Raw genomic sequence first — 14,270 nt, 5'->3', positions numbered from 1 at the left:
GTTTCATTGTTTTGTACCAGGCTGTAAACATGTTTATTTATGCTGTAAAAACTGCCTGTGGTGTGTTTGTGACTTCCAGTGTTCCTGGAGCCAGCCACTAGTGGACACTCCACGAACTGCAGGATTTCGCACTTCCGCATTGGCTTCATTTTTCAAGACTAGAGGTTGCCGCTTGCTAACAGTAAAACCAACCTTTTTACCCTGGCCTTTCAGATAGGTTAAAACAAATCCAATATTTGATTAAAAAATTGTTTTCTTTGTTGTTGTTTTTACACCTTGACTGTAAAACACTGTTGTTGTGTTTTAAAACATGCTCTACAACTTGACCTAAAAATAAATAAATACAATGTTAGCATTATTATTACACAAAGTCAACAAATACATTTGCACATCCTGCACATTTAAACCTACATGACTTTTTGAGGACTGCTGGGGGTCTAAAAAGACCAAAAAATGGAGCCACGCTGATTATTTTTTCTTGGAATAGTTGAAACATGAATCTGTATTGACATTGGGTCATATATGTAGGAGAAATGTGAAATACATTTTGAAGTTGGTGCCTTCTTGAAAAGGAGGCACCAAGTGTCTTTTTGACACAGAAAGTGTCTTTTTGGCTCATGTGGATGAAAGACACCAAATCCCAGAATGCACAGCACCGGCAGCAGCCATCTCGCCGCTATATTTATATTTTTTCGCCATTATCAGCTTTCTCCATAGAGCCTGTTAGCATAGCTTCCAAGCAATATGGCAGACGTTAAGTTTCGAATCTGGGAGTGAGTTCCCACCCATTTATCTGTGATTGGTCTGTAGCTTCAGTGGTCGAAAATATGAGGAACTAGCATTGTAGTTTCACCATGCTAATATTAACATTACAATTAATTAATAAAATGTGCTTTTGCGCAGCAAATAGTATGACGTCATCAAATAAAAGCCAGCATCCCTCTGCTAAAGTCACATTTTTATAATATAATAATAATGTTATAGAGAAATTATCCACATTTGGACAAGAGGCTGGAGCTGGAGAGGAGCGATACTAATACTAAAAGAGGAGAAAGAACATGCAACAAAGTGACTTTTAATTTACATTCATTTAGCTGTCATTTAGCATAAGTGTACTTTATTTTTAAATCTGACCTTTGCAATAGCCTGCAAGGAGAGCACCTGACTGCCTGCTTGAGGGTCTCCATCAATGGGCCGAGCCCAGAGGTATTTAACTTCCACGGGCATTGGATTTTATGTTTTGACAATTTGTGTATAATTACTACAACAGCACAAAATTGTTAGAAGATAACAACGTTTTTCATACATTTAACTTTAAAATGTACAAATTTTTCTCTGCCCCCGGATCCCCCTGGAGGGTTTGATTTGATTTATTTTTATTTTGATATCCTTTATATCAAAATAAAGGATATTTGATATAGAATTTTCCTGAGGGAAATTCGGGTTTACACTGTTATTTATAGGGACATGCTTCTCACACACAAAGGCCGGAATCACACGCATGCACAAACAGGACCTGTGGACATGCATTGGTGGAGAGATGTCAGAGTGGGGCTGCTACAAGCTGCTAAGCAGAGACCGCACCAGAGCAGTCGGGGGTTCGGTGCCTTGCTGAAGGGCGCCTCGGCAGTGCTCGAGAGGTGCCCTGCACCTCTCCAGCTACCAGACCAACTTCCATATTATGGTCTGCACCGACCCTTGAACCGGCGACCCTCCAGTTCCCAACCCAAGTCCCTATGGACTGAGCTACTGCCGCCCCCGGGGTTTGATTCAAACCTACGTTGTGAGTGTTCAGATAGCAGAAACAGTGTCTATGCTGTCCTGAAAACAGTGCATTTGGAGAGTGTACCCTTATATGAATAGCAGAAAACTAGGGGTCAGTGCCATCAAGTGAGGTCTCTTGACTGCCAGACAAATGTGGAAAATACCATGAAGTAACATTTCCAGCATGTCTTTAATTATGCACACCTCTGTAGAGTACAAGGATATAATCTTTGTGGTCATTAACGTGATTAACTTAATGTCATCTCTCCTTCAAATGCCCAGATGTGTCTCTATTGTGAGAACTGTGGGATGATTTATCGTTATCAGGAATTCATCGAATAAAGTTTAAAATGTTAACAACTGTCCTTCTTGGACTTTGTTTTATTTTTGAGATCCTAGCTCCAGGTTAGTGTTTTTTAATTAAAAAAAAATATGTTTGTGTTTATCCTGTAACTAAAATAGCTAATCATTTTTTGTTAGACTCATGAAGCTGTTGCAAGCACTGTCCAATCTCTGAAACAAACGACAGAGACAAAGTCAGCTGATAGCGTGCTGCACTGTTATCCTCTCTTTGAGGCCATGTCCAGCCACACATGATTTCAGCTGTGTATGTTGCTCTTTCTCTTCTTCCATTGTGGGTGGGCATCTCAGGCACAGCATTAGCTTGGTTTTCTTCCTATTTTGCTGACAGAACATTCTCAGTACGTATTGGTGACCATGTCTCTGAGTCTTCTCCACTGTTATGTGGGGTACCACAGGGCTTTGTCCTGGGGCCCTTGCTCTTCTCTCTTTACGTGCTACCCCTAGGAAAGATCATAGCCAGTTTTGATATATAATGTATGCAGATGACTTACAACTCCTCTTCACTTTTAAACCCTAGTGTGGCATTAAAGTGTGGCCTTTTTGGGGTTTGTATATTTAATCTATGTACCTACTAAAGTATGTTCACCATAGCTAAAGTGTCTGTTTTCATGTACTGCCGCTCCATGCACCGGCTCACTTGTGACTCTCTCTCTAAGGCTCTGAAGTGCCCACGTTTAGAGTCCCCGCGTGTGCCAAGTCTGATCTGATTGGTCGGCCGGTTGGCTCTGCCGTAATTGGTCAGTCGTTCAGCACGGTTCTCAGAAATGTCCCGCCCCTTTTACCATATTGGGAATGCAGCCACTGGCTCCGTCCGAGGGTAGCATAAACATTAGCACCTTAGCACTACTGTGCTACCGCAGGCTATGGCATATCGTGGGCGTGCCACAGAAGTTAACGGGCCTGCTACATGAGCTGCTGGGCTTGCCACAACGAGCCAATGGTCTTGTCAGTAAGTGATATCACACTGACAAGACGTCACACTGGCACATTTTTTCAAGGGGGGCTAGAACCGAGCGTTACATGCAGCTAATGCTACAGCTAACAGGAGGACATAGGAGAAGCCGCGTTTACGCGGACTTTGAATTTTTGCAAATAGATGTGCCTAAACATGCACAGGACACTTGGACAACACACTAAAGAGCATATAAAACCAGAAAAAGCATAATATGGGCCCTTTAAGATGATCCTGGACTGCATAAATGTTATAAAGCACTGGATGGCTGAAAATTATTTGCAGCTCAATGCTGATAAAACAGAGGCTTTAATCCTTACTCAGGATAAGTCATCTTGCAGAACTTGGTGTCCCTCTCCCATGTCTGTGCAATCTAGGAGTTATTTTTGATAAATACTTTTCATTTGACAGCCAAATTAAACAACTCAGCAAATTATGTTTTTTTCCATGTACGAAATATAAGTAAACTGAGACCTGTAGTTTCCAGTGCTGAACTTGAGATGCTCATACATGCCTTCGTAATTACTAAATAATGGCTGCTTTGGCAGTGCTGGAGGACATTGTACATGACAGAGTTTGGAGAGAGTGTGTGTTTCAGATTGCCTGTGCTGAACTGGGTCCAACTTTGGAGATTGACAGACACTGCACCTTGAGAGCACACGGGCAGCTGCACTGCCTCACGGCCAACTTCCACCAGATGAGTGTTCTGTTAAGATTTAAGATTTACTTTTATTGATCCCCGCAAGGGGAAATTTAAGTTTTTACACGTCATGAACGCACACATAGGCTGAAGTATATACACACACATGCAGAAACAGAAAACCTATGGACATAACTAACAGAGTGACGGTGCTGCCCACAGCGGGCCCTCCTGAGCTGGTGGTGGGTACGAGGGTTGGTGCGTTGCACGAGGGCACCTCAGTGCTCAGGAGGTGATCTGGCACCTCTCCAGCTACCAGACCAACTTCCATATTTGGTCAGCACCGGGAGTTGAACCAGCGACCCTCCGGTTCCCAACCCAAGTCCCTACAGACTGAGTTACTGCTGCTCTCTTGTGTGTGTGCTTCCACTGGCTCCAGCTGTCCAGAGTCCTATTTTTGCCGGATGCCGGAGCACCACGTATCAATTTACCACAGAAAAGATCAAGAAGGGAAGTCATTAACAAAAGAACATTGTAAAACATCCGGTTTATTTTCAGAATAAAACACTGTGTTTTGAGAAAAAAAAAGCTGATGTTAAAACACTGGAAAAACAAAGAGGCCCCCTCTCTTCATACTTGGAAAGAACTGATGAGATATTATTTGACTATAGAAAAGGCTTCATCTGAAGATTATAACAAGGTTAATCAATTCAATATAGTATGGAAGTGTATTAATGAAGCATTATAAAATCTACTAAACAATCTGTCACATGGCTGGCAGGGGAAGGCGGTGGAGAATACAGGACAAGGACTTGTGTGTATTAATGTGGTAGAGGGCGGGGGGTGGGATGCGGTGTAACATGAATGAATGGGACATTAATTAATTGTTTCTATATTTAATTATATATATATATATATATTGTTTTATTTTATGTGTTTTCTCTGTTGTGTCTTGGGATATAAATGTAAATATCTTGTGATCCTGATTTCACTCTTGAAAAGTGTAAACTAAGTTAAAGGTTATGGTATTATTTTGGTTGGTAAAAACTAAGTATGACTTTGTGATGGAAAGCATGGAATTAATCAAAAATAATTCTAAAAAGACAAACAAAAAAACGCTGTTTTGACAGTTCAGAAATGTTCTCATTTGTGTGTTTGTTTATGTGTTGTAACAGGTTTTATACCACATGCACCATATTATCCTGCGCTGTCGCAAGTGAATCTGTACAATTACTGCAGGAATTCCTTTGTCTTGGCACTTCAGCTGACAGGTAATATAATATCCACAAACAGGCAAAAACTACAAACCTCGAGGAGTCAGGAAAAACTGACATAAGACATAGGAAAATTTTAACAATGATCTGACTCAGAAGGGAAGAAACACAAAGAAATAGACAAGGTAATCAAACACAGGTGGGACCAACAAAACACAGGTGAGGACAATGAGGGCAATAAAACCGGAGGGAAACACACAGGGGCAGGGATAAATACAAGAGACACTGAGGACAAGAAGTACAAAATAAATCCAGAAACACTAGAGAACTCAAGAAACAACAATACACACGAGAACACAGAGAAAATAAGAAATTACAAAATAAAACAGGAAACACTAAAGACTTATCTAGGGAACACACAAGGAAACACGCAACACTGGGAAAGAATAAGAACTAAAACAGACCAAATCATGACCGTATAATTATAAAAATGTAATTGCCTTTATTCGTTTCTGTATTTTGCCAGTCCACTCACATATTTCTTGCATGCTGTCCTAAGCCCTCATTGGCATTAAATGTCAATCACTCTGGTGTTGAATAAGTAGTTTAAAAGCTATTAAAGTCTTGACTTTTGTCAATTTCCCCAGATGGACACAAAACATTTTTTTCTTTACAGCCAAGAGTCAGTGCAAAAAGAACTTCTCTACTGCAAACTGCCTTGTGAAAATTATCAAGACTTTAATAGATGGACTTTATAGCCCCACTACATTCATCTTGGGGAGAAACAGGTAGGGGAGACCATCAGGTGGAATGGCTGCAGTACAGCAAAGTTCGGGGGGAAATGAAAGAGAGCGTGGGAGGAAGAGCTGTGATAGAACTGAACAGTGTGCTGACTACCGTTGAACACAAACTTGCGTTAATAAATATTGAAACAAAGACTGAAAATCAAAATCTTAAAAAATATGTCAATCTTGGCCATTTTTTCCTGCCAAAATTATGTTTGGAAAAAACAATTCCATCACCACCCTGCTGGATTAGGCCTTTCAAACACAGGGCGATATTATTTAAAAAAATAGCATTTCCCAAACGAGTGAAATGAACTCCATCACTCAGAAAATGATACTCATCTCAGGGTACTAGCAGTGGAGATCTTGCAGGTTCTGCTTGATCCTTGCGACAGGCTTGATCTCTTTGACCAGGCCCAGGTCGTTTCTGCCACAGTGGATCAGCAGGACATCTTACAAAGCTCTTCCACCGAGGCACTGCTGAAAGTAGGGGCGGAGGTTCCTTCAAACCATGCCAAACCACTGGACCCAGGCATCCAAAGCCAAAGTTGGTCCCGATGGTCTTCCTCCATTTCTTCCCACGACGAATGTAGCTGTTCCCCATCATGAATATCCTGGGTTCTGTGCCTTGTTCAATGAAAAAGAAAACACCACCTTTCTATTCAACCTTGTGCAGGTCAAATGGGATATATAACATTTACAGATATAACCATGATTTTTATACTTACTCTTGGCCTCAGTGGATGATGTCAGACCAGCCTTACTTTATATTTTTTTCCTTTCTTCTTTTGTCTAAAATGAGGATAACAAAGATCAATAAATTATTGTTCATAGAAATGTACAGTATATAGACTTCAAGTAACCAGTGAAGATTTCTCATTCCTGTCCCTAATGCTCTTTTAATGTTTGGAGAATCTTATTTTACCAACATAACACAAGCCACATGGGCATTTTACAAGGTAAACCATGTATCTTATTATGCAAGAAATTCTACTTTAAAGGTCCCATATTATGCTTTTTCTGGTTTTATATGCCCTTTAGTGTGTTTTCCAAGTGTCCTGTGCATGTTTAGGCACATCTATTTTCAAAAAGTCCGCGGAAACGCGGCTTCTCCTACCTCCTCCTGTTAGTTGTAGCATTAGCCGCATGTAACGCTCGGTTTTAGCCCCCCTCGATAAAAATGTGGCAGTGCGGCGTCATTGTCAGTGTGAGATCAGTGATCTAAGCCCATTGGCTCGTTGTGGCAAGCCCTGCAGCTCATGTTGAAATTTCCGAGAAGTGTGCTGAGCAACTGACCAATAACGACAGAGTGGATCGGCAGTAGTGATGTGAAAAGCAGTTCTTTTCAGTGTACTGAATCACTAGAATCAGTTCAGTAAAGTGATTCGTTCAAAAGATTCGTTCACCGAATCGTTCAGTACTTCTCCGCAGCTCTGTCTGTGAATCAGAATTTAATAAGCTGAAAAATGGCCGAACATTTAGTTCTGCTCGCGATCGTACTGAGAACAGCTGGTGGTGAATAATAAACCAATGAGCTGAGAATTTAGTTGGATAAAGTTACAGTTTGCAAACTGAAAGCTGCTAAAACAATCACATTTATTTTCCCTGACCGTTCTGTTCAGTACGTTCAGTTCGTTCACTGAACGAGAGATCCGCTCTTCCTCTCAGTTCGTTCGTGAACGAACTGAACGGGAGCTCCGACATGAATCACGTTCACTGAACGAACTGAGAGGAAGAGCGGATCTCTCAATCAGAGCAGACTTGGCCCACGTGGGGTCTAACAGTGTGGGCTCAACAGAGCGTAGCTGACGGACTCAGAGCGTAGCGGGAGCAAGGAGGAGCAGTACATGAAAACAGACACTTTTTTCAGACTTTAGCTATTGTGAACGTACAAAAGTAGATACATACTGTAGATTAAATATACAAACCCCAAAAAGGGCATAATATGGGCTTTTTGGGCTCTTAAAATCCTTCTTACGAGAGGGTGTAAAAAAGAATCTGCACTACTCATGGCATTGCATCGGACATAGTTTATTACCCCCAGGAAGACTAGATAAAAAATGATGACTTGTATAACACTCAGCTCTGACTAGTACATCCCTTAGGGGGCTTACCTGAGGATCACTGGACAAATTATGCTAATGTTTTTTGGCACATTTTTATAGCTTAGGAAACAGAAGAAAAATATGGTAGCACAGAATAAATCAAAATTATTTTAGGAGGACAGTTTAGAAGTTAAAGTATCTTTTTCTAACTTTCTCCAAACTGTTCTCGTAAGTGTTCATTGTCTGACTTCTTTGTAGGCATGCATGACCAGGACAGTTTAACCAAGAAAGTGTCCATTTTTATTTTTTTTAATTGACACCATGCAGTCAATCAGATCTGACAATTCAACAAGACCATGTAGCCATTTGTGTCTGTTGGTAATGTTGAGGGTACAGACCAGGGTGTGCCTAGAGGATGGACAGAGTCGGCATGAAATCTGATTGGTCACCCCAGGTGCCACCCTTAAATCCAAATCTATGATTGGCTATTTGCCTAATCATAATACTTGTTTATGTCATGTTGCATCCTGCATTTTCCAGCCATTTCTCAAACTGTTACACACACATACTTAGAAAAGAAAAGAAAACACAGAGTGGGGCGAACATGAATCTTTTTAGCTTTTAATTTGGCTGGATAACATGCTGAAATCTGTGTCCTGAATTATGTTTAAGATCTCATTAATACTACATGCCAGTCTGGAAGATTAAATCTACTCAGCCTTAAATGTGTCAGATACCTTCAGGTGGGGCATATTGTCAAGTTCTCTGTCACATTTTATGGGTTTATTTGTATCGATGTACAGTGGGTACGGAAAGTATTCAGACCCCTTTACATTTTTCACTCTTTGTTTCATTGCAGCCATTTGCTAAAATCAAAAAAGTTCATTTTATTTCTCATTAATGTACACTCAGCACCCCATCTTGACAGAAAAAAACAGAAATGTAGAAATTTTTGCAAATTTATTAAAAAAGAAAAACTGAAATATCACATGGTCATAAGTATTCAGACCCTTTGCTGTGACACTCATATTTAACTCACATGCTGTCCATTTCTTCTGATCCTCCTTGAGATGGTTCTGCTCCTTCATTGGAGTCCAGCTGTGTTTAATTAAACTGATTGGACTTGATTAGGAAAGGCACACACCTGTCTATATAAGACCTTACAGCTCACAGTGTATGTCAGAGCAAATGAGAATCATGAGGACGAAGTAACTGCCCAAGGAACTCAGAGACAGAATTGTGGCAAGGCACAGATCTGGCCAAGGTTACAAAAGAATTTCTGCAGCACTCAAGGTTCCTAAGAGCACAGTGGGCTCCATAATCCTTAAATGGAAGAAGTTTGGGACGACCAGAACTCTTCCTAGACCTGGCCGTCCAGCCAAACTGAACAATCGTGGGAGAAGAGCCTTGGTGAGAGAGGTAAAGAAGAACCCAAAGATCACTGTGGCTGAGCTCCAGAGATGCAGTAGGGAGATGGGAGAAAGTTCCACAAAGTCAACTATCACTGCAGCCCTCCACCAGTCGGGGCTTTATGGCAGAGTGGCCCGACGGAAGCCTCATATGTGCAAGACATATGAAAGCCCGCATAGAGTTTGCCAAAAAAACACATGAAGGACTCCCAGACTATGAGACAGAAGATTCTCTGGTCTGATGAGACCAAGATTGAACTTTTTGGCTTTAATTCTAAGCTGTATGTGTGGAGAAAACCAGGCACTGCTCATCACCTGCCCAATACAATCCCAACAGTGAAACATGGTGGTGGCAGCATCATTCTATGGGGGTGTTCTTCAGCTGCAGGGACAGGACGACTGGTTGCAATTGAAGGAAAGATGAATGTGGCCAAGTACAGAGATATCCTGGAAGAAAACCTCTCCCAGAGTGCTCAGGACCTCAGACTGGGCCGAAGGTTCACCTTCCAACAAGACAATGACCCTAAGCACACAGCTAAAATAACAAAGGAGTGGCTTCGGAACAACTCTGTGACCATTCTTGACTGGCCCAGCCAGAGCCCTGACCTAAACCCAATTGAGCATCTCTGGAGAGACCTGAAAATGGCTGTCCACCAACGTTCATCATCCAACCTGACAGAACTGGAGAGGATCTGCAAGGAAGAATGGCAGAGGATCCCCAAATCCAGGTGTGAAAAACTTGTTGCATCATTCCCAAGAAGACTCATGGCTGTACTAGCTCAAAAGGGTGCTTCTACTCAATACTGAGCACAGGGTCTGAATACTTCTGACCATGTGATATTTCAGTTTTTCTTTTTTAATAAATTTGCAAGAATTTCTACATTTCTGTTTTTTTTCTGTAAAGATGGGGTGCTGAGTGTACATTAATGAGAAATAAAATGAACTTTTTTGATTTTAGCAAATGGCTGCAATGAAACAGAGTGAAAAATGTAAAGGGGTCTGAATACTTTCCGTACCCACTGTATAACAGACCACAGCCAAGCTGCTTGTGGCTTTAAAATTCTTATATACACTTACCCAGCTAACCCAACTGGTTCATATCCCTTTGGCTATTTTCTTACTTCTTACTTTGTAACATCATGTTGAGCTTTATAAATTCCTTAAAGAGACAAAAATTAAATTCTAGTTTTCCTTTTTTCTACCTGTCTGCAACACAGCATGGATATCTTCATTATAATCCAGGGCTGACTGTAGTTAACAATGACCTACAGAATACAAAAATTAAATACAAGGTCAACTTGACAGCTGTGCTACAAAGCAAGTTTGGTGGCTTTGTGTGATGTGTTATGCCTAAAGACAGAAGAAATCTGAATCTCAAAAGGTCACATATGATGCAAAATCCACTTCACCAAGTGTTTCGAACACTAATGTGTCCCTAGTCTGTCTACAAACCTCCCAATGATGAGAAAAGTCCATCCTCTCCGCCTTTTTCCTGCTTCACTTTTCCGAAAATGTGTGCTCAAACAGGCCGATTGGAGATTTTCCCTTCATGACATCACAAAGGGAAGTTACCCCTCCCCCAGGTGGGTGACACTCCCACAGCTAGGTGTTTGTTCTGCCCTCTGAGTCTGGCTTCTCATCGTAAACAATAGGGCATGGAGCAAAAAGGCCTAGCCACATCAGCTTCCAGAGAGGGGCGTAGTTGGACACAGCTCATTTACATTTAAAGGTACAGACACAGAAACAGCCTGTTCTGATCATGGCTGAAAAAGAGGTTTATAGGCATGATCAGATAAGGAACTTCAGAGACAAGGCTCATTTTGTGCATAGGAAGACTATGGTGATGTCTCAAATAACCTGCTTGAAACCAAACCCAATGCATAAACTGGGGTTTCATGTTTATTTGAGCTTGCATAATGCAAACTTTTTATTAGGCTACTTCCTTACAGCCCTTTGTCAGAGCTTGGTGTGAGGTATGAATCAGCACTATGGTATCTTATCTTAGCGTCTGATCAACCTTTCATTGTCATGATTTGGTCTTGTTTAATTTGTATATTTTGTATTTTCAGAGTTTAGATTTCCTGTTTAAGTAGTTCTCGTTTCCTAGTTTAGGTACCAGTGTTTTTATTTTGCTATTTCTTATCCCAGTGTTCTATGTTTTAGTGTTTGTCTACGTTGAGTTCCCTGTGTGTCTTCAGTGTTTCATGATTTATTTTGTAGTTGTCCTCAGTGTTTCTTGTCTTGTATTTTCTCCCTGCCTCTGTATGTTTCCCTCCTGTCCTGATTGTCTCCACCTGTGTCTTGTTGGTCTCACCTGGGTTTGATTACCCCATGTCTATTTAGTCTCTGTGGCTGAATCTCGATGACCTCCCTAAACCCTGAGCCCTTACTGACTTTATTGACGTCACCTGGAAAGTGATTGAGTGCATGAGGCTGCGAGGGCTCCAATGGTTGAATACAAATGGGACAGCACTTTGCAACTTCTCTGTAACCATGACTGCATGATTTCATGTGGCAAAAGCTTATTTTACATTTTTCACTTTACTCACTCAGCCAAGTTCTATTCAATATAAGCCTATATATAAATGTATTCGTTGTGGGATAAATATAGGTTTATCTTATCTTATATAAATATAACGGGACTAATATGCTCTCTGTCTCTCTTGTTTTTGTTGATAGACTTGCAAATGAGTTCTGAATTCGCAGTATTTTCCAAATAACCTTTTTTAGTAGACTGTAAATAGAGCGTGGTTTCACCTTCCTGTTTTTTTTACCGTCTCTACCTTTTTTTCCGTTTTATGGCATTTGTTTACCTTTCAATTATTGTGGGCTTCCCCGGGAAATCATATGTTTCACGTCACAATGCTATGAACCATGGGTAATTCCCTCACATTAAGTCTGCAGATATGCCCACTTACGGACAGGGTGCATAAAGGGCTCGTAAAGTCAGCGAGAGATCTCTCAAACACTTGACAATTTGACAGTGGGACAGCACTAAGCCCTCACAGACTTACCGGGAACGCGCACCAAAGTCAATGAGTGTGTGAGGGTGGACATCGAGATTGGGTTTCTTCCCTTCTGTGTCAGATCATTGTTGTAAGCTGTTGTGTTTGTCAGTTGTAGTTATGTTGGTCTTTTTGTCAGTGACTTCTTCTCGTGATTACCTGTGATAGTTTTTGAGTTGGACATTTTGGATTTGATTTTAAGTAAGTTTTTGTTTAAAAAAATAAAATAGTTTTTTTTTATTCTGCACCTGGTTCCTCCTCCACCTCTTAGTTATTCCAGTTCTTGACATTCATCACTTATTTATTTATTTGTATTGCCTAAAACTCTCATTGACTTCATTTCCAGCAGCAAAACTTTGATTTCGTTATGATTTAACAATAGCTGGACCCACATGCAAACACAACAACACAGTTTCTGTTTGAGCAATAACAGCTGGTAATCCGTTTCTATCTCGAGGCAAAAACACCTGGGCAGAAAGAGACAAGTGTTGCACTTTAGTAAAACTCTTCAATAAATAAGCAAACAAACTTGAATTCACAATCAACTGTTTTTCAGCAGACAATCCGGTGAAGAGTGGATGACAGACCAAGGTTGTTTAAACACTGCAGGCTTGATAGGGGATGGGATCAGGTGTGCAGCGAGGAGGAGGTGGAGAGGTTTGACCAGATAACGAGGAGGCAGGACTGGAGTGTGACGAGCCAAACCTGCACACCGACAAACACAGGCTGTTTTTAAACCGCCTACTATTATAGCAGTACGGACTGATTTAGCCAAAATGCAGCATGTAGTATTCCAACAAATGCCAGATCCGCTGTATGCCAAATAATCATCAGACTTGTCACTCTCCCGACCTGTTTCCCACGATGCAAAGCGTCAGGTCAGAGATCGCAAAGATGGACAGCACCAGCAATCATAACAGAGGAAATAATCAGACCAAACCACTCAAAGATACCAATTATCGTTTTTGATTCTTAAGATCAAAATGAAACACTCGTCAGCTTTTTTCAGACTGTAAGTGGATGCTACACTGTAGCAGTGTTTAACATCACCTGGGCTGTTGCTTACTTCCTCATTCCAAGACCTGCCGTGACTGGCAAATTACATACGTTTGTTGGATTTGGTATGCATTATGAAGTACAAACTGCATACTGAGTTAAACAGTAGTATGCAGTAGGCGGTTTCAAAAACACCCTCAGACAGTAACGTTTCCAACTTAGGCACATTTTTCTTACTCTGGAGTTTTTGTAGACCAAAGACTTGAAAGGGACCAAAGAAAATACTGCAGCACACAAATCACAGGCAAATTAAGTGATTTATTTTACTCTTAGGAAGACATTGAAACGTTAGTCCTTTGCATTACATGTACCTTAAGTGGATAATGTGCTCCAGTACCTTCTTTGGATCCTGTCTGAAAGAATTAGCAATACTTTATTGTCCCAGAGGGGCACAGTTACACAGGTATACATATCTGAAAACATGGCACATGAAGAAAACATATAATCAAACATAAAGAAACACGTAGGCAATGGAAAAAATAGACCAGTCAGCGTGGAAGTTTATTTAGAGCTTCAATAGCTGAGGGAACAAAACTCTCTCTAAAGCGCTCCCTCTGCCAGGTCAGAGTCCTGTATCTCCGACCTGATGGCAGAAAAGAAAAGATTGGAAAAAGGGAGTCCACTGAATTCTATTTTGACCATCTAAGGTCCTTCTCTGAGGGCACCAACCGTCTTTTGTGGAGAGGCTAAAGAGTAAGAGTTTCCTTCTACATTAAAAAGGATGTTACATTAGACTGAAATAAGGGGGGGGGGGGGGGGGGCACAAAACCAATATAAATTAATGCTTGATATTTTACTGTTTGTCCAAGGGCTTTCCAAATGGATAAATGCAGACTTACTGTTCAACTCTCCAAGCCGATGAACAGCTAGAATTTGCTGTTATAATTTTTTACACTGCTTCCAAACAGTAAAGCAAAGGTTAAACACATCTTATTCAGTTTAGAAGACAAATAAGACGTGCTATGGGATGGTTAAATAAATGACAAAGGATGACTTTCATGGAGTCTGTTTTCACGAGGTAAAAGAATGTGGCAGGA

The sequence above is a fragment of the Labrus mixtus genome, chromosome 3, assembly GCF_963584025.1.
Source record: "Labrus mixtus chromosome 3, fLabMix1.1, whole genome shotgun sequence".
Classification (NCBI taxonomy): domain Eukaryota; kingdom Metazoa; phylum Chordata; class Actinopteri; order Labriformes; family Labridae; genus Labrus; species Labrus mixtus.
The sequence above is the reverse complement of the archived record's forward strand: the minus strand, read 5'-3'. Positions refer to the sequence as shown.